This window comes from Bombyx mandarina, chromosome 19 (genome assembly GCF_030267445.1).
Source record: "Bombyx mandarina strain Sakado chromosome 19, ASM3026744v2".
Taxonomy (NCBI): domain Eukaryota; kingdom Metazoa; phylum Arthropoda; class Insecta; order Lepidoptera; family Bombycidae; genus Bombyx; species Bombyx mandarina.
In genome coordinates, this window is record NC_143225.1 from 201,504 (window position 1) to 208,318 (window position 6,815).

Genomic DNA, 6,815 nt, shown 5'->3' on the forward strand with positions numbered 1-6,815 from the left:
GTAGGTCTCGTTTAAGATCAGACTGGTAATATACCCGCATTGCGATAATAACAAAAAAAGTTGGAGCGGTTGACATTAACACTCAATTATACGTGTGATGTTGATTTATCTATCGGAGCGGTGCACTAGAGGCCCGCCCGGCGCCCCCCCACGACACATGCAGTCTGTAGCATACGACCTACAGAATACACTATATAAGTGGTATTTACTCAGGTCTCGAACCCGCGACGTATATTCGGTTTATGTTTATGAGATTCAAACACAATGTAGACTTTCTGAAGCTTAATACACTAATTGCTCTTTTTTCAAGAGTATTCGAAGCAAATGAACAAGTCATTTCCCATTTCATTCTTTATTATGTACATACATACATATAATGAAATATTAATTTTAATTAAATTAATTACAAGTCTGTGCGAGAAAAATCGTAACGTTTAACGTTTTCAATGATAAATTGTTCTTGAAAAATATATTTAGATGTTGTCCCACGGTGCGGCAGAGTCGCGAGCGCAGTACATTTTTTGAATAATCTTTTCAACGGGCCCAAGCTGAGAGATTTTTTTTATTGCTTATAAGGGTGGACGAGCTCACAGCCCACCTGGTGTTAAGTGGTTACTGGAGCCCATAGACATCTACGACGTAAATGCGCCACCCACCTTGAGATATAAGTTCTAAGATCTCAAGTATAGTTACAACGGCTGCCCCACCCTTCAAACCGAAACGCATTATTGCTTCACGGCAGAAATAGGCAGGGTGGTGGTACCTATCCGTGCGGACTCACAAGAGGTCCTACCATCAGTAAAACGCGCGAGGTATGTGCTCGTTGGGCCTTCAAAGCCAAAAGAAAGGAAAATTCGAAAATTTACACACCCCGAGAGTATGTTTTATATTATATGCAGAAAACAACATTGTATAGTTACACCACTCAACAGTAGCAGCCGGATATTGTTAAAAGTCGTAGGGTCTGACGGCGGGTTCAATATTACAAACATTAGAAAACAATTTAGACAGTGGCAGTTCTTAAACAAAGCTTCTAACATCAGTATGTGGTCCATACCATGTTGCAACAGTTGGCGGCGTGGGAGCGAGACTTGGTGTGGTGACGTCACTCTCCGCTGGCCCACACATCACCTGTGACGTCGGCTCGCTGTGCTCATCGATTATCTGCCAAAACAACAGCGCGATACTTACGTACCTCCTTCTAAACGTATTTATATGATTTTTAATGTTTAATACACATAACAACATTACGGTAATGTATTGTCTACGTGTATGTAGTAGCAGTGAGTTTCCACTCTAATAGTTTATTAAGTTTGGTGGATATATTTCTTTATTATTGAGAGTATATGTTAAGTTTGCAGGGTAGGATCACCGATATTTCAATGCTGTTGACACTGCGACCTTCCGCCTAAATGGGGTCGGCCCACGGCCTCATTCATGTGCTTTGGATAATTTGATCCACAAACGATAATTTTTAACAGCTAAACACTCATCAAAGCACAGTTGGTTTATAACGACATCACGCCGACGACTGCTGCGACGTTAGTGATCTGCTCTCGTTTATAGATTGCTACAAATCAAATCAAAAAAAATTTATTTAACATAAATGAAAGTACATACTTGTTGAACGTCAAGGCGCAGTGCTCTCTCTATGTGTTACTTTTTACGGCCTGGCCACGGGGATCGGCGGTGCGAACAGCGAAGCGGTGGACTAGGCGACCATTCGCGCAGCACCGTTTGCAGGCCACGGGTACTCACGTTCGCCGCCGCGACTAGTAAGGAAGTCCGACAGCGAAATTTCTATATCAAAATTATCTCGATATTGCTTACAAATTAATAGTTTTTTGGTTCAGGACCTATTATTTGGAAAAGATTGTGAAGTACATGATTTGAATAAGAATCGGAGTATACCTATAGATGGAGAATTCCACAAGAAGTACGAGAAATACTTTGGGTGGCTAGACTTCCAAATAGCAGGTCTAGCTAGTATTTCAGCTATATATTTTTTTTATTGCTTAGATGGGTGGATGAGCTCACAGTCCACCTTGTGTTAAGTGGTTACTGAAGCCCATAGACATCCACAACGTAAATGCGCCACCCACCTTGAGATATAAGTTCTAAGGTCTCAAGTATAGTTACAATGGCTGCCCCACCCTTCAAACCGAAACGCATTACTACTTCACGGCAGAAACAGGCAGGGTGGTGGTACCCACCCGCGCGGACTCACAAGAGGTCCTACCCCCAGTAATTACGCAAATTATAATTTTGAGGGTTTCATTTTTATTACACGACTAGCGACCCGCCCTCGCTTCGCTTCGGAAACATTAAAACACACATGAAACCAAAAAATAAAATAAAAAATAAATAAAAAAAGTCGCCTATCTTCATCAGGGACAATGTCGGCTTATAATGGAAAAATAATTTTTCAAATCGGTCCAGTAGTTTCGGAGCCTATTCGAAACAAACAAACAAACAAATCTTCCTCTTTATTATATTAGTATAGATGTTATTCCTTCACCGTGGAAATCAATCGTGAACATTAAAATTTGTTGAGTACGTATTTCATTACAAAAATTGGTACCCGCCTGATATTCGACTACCGGTGCATCGCTCAACACCGGATGTCTTATCCGTTCGGCCACGACGAGTTTAAAAATATAAAAAAAAAATTAATCAAAAATATAAAATATAAAAATTTCGGCGTTCATTTTTCGGGGCGAAAACAACTAAACTCATTTAGTCACTGCACTATTCGCCGCGACTACCGCTCGACTCCGTGGCTTGCGCCGTCCTTATTCGTGCATTTGTTTTGCTCGCCCGCCGCATCGTAGGTCGCCCGCGCGATTCGCTCGGTACATTTCGCCGGTCGCTTCGCCGGTCGCCGGTGCGCGTGGCTTGTTAGGTACATTTCTATGCGCTTGTTTTAGTCGCTAGACGCTTCGCCGTTCGCACCGCGCGAATATTCGTATCGGCGAATGTCCCGTGGCCAGGCTGTTAATGTGACCAGCGCGCCCAGGGTCCACGCCGCGCTTCGAAATGCATCAGCATTTACCTTTTCTCAAAGAGTAAAACTCACAATTAGATTAAGAATCGTTAGGGCTATATTTGCAATGTGACATTTTTCACTCAATAGTCCTCAACGGCTCGGCTACGAGCCTGGCATTGCCATGACATTGTCCAGCATCGGTGTGCGCTAAGCGTGGCAGCGTAGATATTATTCGCTTATTATCTGCACAGAAATTTCCCCACTCATATAACTGATAAACTGAGAGCACAGCATTGTGTTTTATATATCTGAGTAAAAAATCAGATTTTCTTTTATTTTTGGGTATCGTCTGGGTTTTATGGCGAACCATAAAATAAGAATGGCGAAATTATAAACTGTGATTACAGACCATTATTTGGGCATTCACAAGGCGCCCGTTTCGACTCGACTCTCGACTCTTGACTCGGGGCTGACTGAGCTTCGTGCACTGTCAGGCGGAGAGGAAATTAGGTCTTCTTAATGCAGTTACAAAACAGATATGTGGGTAAAGGCTAATAATTGTGTTCAAATTTACGGATGTCGGTCGGCAGATTTTTTCAATGCGAAATAAACTTTATCCAAATGAAATTTGGTTGAAATTCATTAACATAAGAAATGGCTTTTACGACTTTTCGGAGTTAGAAAAAAGAAGATGTCCTTTTTCTGGCATACTTCTGTGTTAGCAATTTAAATTTTAATGTATTTTTTGCTCCAGTTCCGTTTCGCTCAATTTATTTCTGATGGGCGAGTGAGTAGAGTGCGTGTTGAATGCGCCAATAATGTCAAATAGGCACTCGTATCCGCGACAAGGACGAGCTCATGGTGCGCGTGGTGGGCGACCACCGCTCGCGAGAGGCTGGCATAGCCCCTCAGGCTATCAGGGAGTAAGGAGGGAAAAAGATCAATAAAATTAATCAAAGTGGAGTCTCGGCTACTCTGCATTCTACTTACTCGATTGCTGTTCAATTAAACTTTTTTCTTGCAGACAAATGTGCCGCCATTTGTAACCCAAAAATTACAGAGCATCACTAATTTACATTAAAAAACACTATGACGAAATGGTCGGAAACGTCCACTTACAATCGATTGAGACGTTACTCAGAAAAACGCATTAACACTCATAAAGGCGCGGCAGTATTATCCAGTTAACAGAACGAGTTCATTCTTCAAAATACCGCATATTCCGCGTCATCGCCCACTCGACCTGCACATCACCTGTATCCTGACGGCGCGCTCCTCACTGGAAGCGGACACATTTCGCGCAGGATCCGTCTCTGACTAACGCACAAATCGTCCGCTTCCTGCTTACCACAATTGCCGCTAATGACCTTACACTAGTCTAGAAGGATGGTCGTAGAACCGATCTTGGACCTTGCTTATATAATATCAAGTGTAGTCCTGTGTATTTCATGACGTTCGCGTAGATGAAAGCTATCACTTTGTCACTTTTATATTTCTCAGCCGTGGAAACTCACCCGTTATTTAGCCTTAGTTCTAGTACAAAGTTGTTGTCAGTTCGTATGTGACCCTTTTTCAGTTGGCTAGTATCGCCTTTTCCTACATACCCTTGTCCCTTAAGATAATCAGAAGCACAATAACATGACGTATAATTAGTTTGTACTGCATACCTCGGGGCGCAAGGGGCGTATGCGTAGGGTCGGTGGGAGTGGGAGGGGTGATATAGAAATTGAGACGGGGAGAGTACAGACAAATCGTGTGTAGTGAGAAAATGTTTTTTATTTAAGATACGTGAATTAAAATTCAAATGTAACTTATTATTACATGTTGCGACCTTTTAGGTAATCAAAATTAATGTAAAATGTTGTGTAATAGGTATGACAAACAAAAAGAACTAGTGGTCCCGCAGTAGTCGAAATTCAACTATAATTAATTTAAATTATAAATTTGAACATTATTATGGTTCTATTCTCAAAGACTTAAACTTATTCATTCGCGGATTTCGCCAAGACTACACTATAGACAAATAATATTAAAGACAAACAATACATACTAATCTATTCTCAATTTTACCACAGACTTTAAATAATAAAAGTTTGACAATAAACAAAGTATAAATGTATATATGCGTGTGAGTATCAAATAGATGGTAGTGTGTGTAATGTTTATTTTATTGATTTAAAGTGTTTTTTATGCATAATTTAAAAAAATATTAACACTCTACACTCTTTCTCTATATTCTCTATAAGTGTGGGAAATTTCATACTGCTCCGTCTGCGCAATTTTCGTAAAAAGGGGTACAAAGTTTTTGCTTCACGTATTAATAATTAATTTAGCCCACTGAGTTTCTCGCCGGATTTTCTCAGTGGGTTCCGATCCGGTGGTAGATTCTGCGAAGCACGGCTCTTGTTAGGGTCAGTGTTAGCAACTCTCCGGTTTGAGCCCCGTGAGCTCACCTACAAACGTTGAGGTGAAGCTGAAATAGCCTCTCAAGGCTATCAGCATAGGTAAAAAAAAAAAGTATTAATATATAGATAGCTTCGCATCTAACAGTACCGAAATTATCTCATGAACTCATTTCTGTTGAATTAAATGAAAGTATAGCAGTTTTATAACACGTAGTTTTAATTGAGAGCGTTCTATCAATTACCCGGAAACGGAATCACAGACTTACATAGATTATCTTAATGTATAAACTAGAGATATACTCATCACACCAATAGACTATAAAGTAGGGTTCAACTTTCTAATTTCAACACTCTCACCAAATTTGAACCCTCTAACTTAAATACATAGATATCATTAGAACATATAAAACAATCTGAACTTAAAACACAATTAAGTCATCAAACTGACCAAAGCTTATATTAAGTTTAATACAGTATTAACAAACTATTTCAATTTCTTAATACCAAGCTTACTCCTAAGATACTGAAACTTATCCCTAGGCAGAGCTTTAGTGAATATATCAGCATATTGTTCTTTAGTACAAACATAATTTAAATCTATATGTTTTTCATTATATTTTTCTTTAATAAAATTATATTTAACATCAATGTGCTTACAGCGTTTGTGATAGTCCACATTTTTAATTAAACAGATTGCACTTTGATTGTCCATATTTAAGCATATAGAATCTTGATTAAATTCACCAATATCTAATAACATTCTCTTTAACCACAAAGCTTCTTTTGTCGCAGAGCAAGCAGCCATAAATTCTGCCTCTGTGGTGGATAAAGCAACACTTTGCTGACGTTGTGTTGCCCATGTTATGGCGGCTCCATTTTTAATGAACACATACCCAGTTAATGATTTTCGGGTGGCACTATCTTTAGCAAAATCAGCATCACTATAAGCTTCAATTTTATTTTGCTGAGATGATGTGTAACAAATGCCATAGTCCTTAGTTTCTTTTAAATATTTCATTATTTTCTTGACTACATTCCAGTGAGTGTGATCAAAACAATTAAGATATCTGCTTACCAGACTAACTCCATACATGATGTCAGGTCTGCTTACCACAGCCAGATGCATTAGTGATCCAACTGCCTCTCGGTATGGAATATTCTTGTCCACATACTCAGTGCTTTTCTCCAGAATGGTGTGTGGACTTACTGGGATATTATTGCAGTTCGCATCTTGCATGTTATATTTATACAATAGTCTCTCAATATATTTTGACTGATGAATAAAGACATATTTTTCAGATTTTTCAATTTGTAATCCTACAAAATTATTTGAATCACACTGTTTTATTTCAAAATTTTGCTTTAATTCTTGCATTACTGTATTTAATGAATCCTTTGACTTAGAAAGTATAAGCCCATCATCA

At 39.2% G+C, this 6,815-nt stretch overlaps 1 long non-coding RNA gene across 2 annotated transcripts; it reads right to left on the bottom strand.

Moving 5' to 3' along the window:
- Nucleotides 1–554: 554 nt before the first annotated feature.
- Nucleotides 555–4,679, bottom strand: LOC149500765 (uncharacterized). 2 transcript variants are annotated; one of them, XR_016324666.1, is made up of 4 exons: nt 3,977–4,679; nt 3,396–3,473; nt 1,621–1,772; nt 555–1,164 (listed from the first exon to the last, which is right to left on the bottom strand). It is a non-coding gene; the product is annotated as an uncharacterized LOC149500765 (long non-coding RNA). The 2 variants fall into 2 exon arrangements; XR_016324667.1 differs by lacking the exon at nt 1,621–1,772 and having other exon boundaries at nt 3,977–4,678.
- Between the last annotated feature and the right edge of the window lie 2,136 nt (nt 4,680–6,815).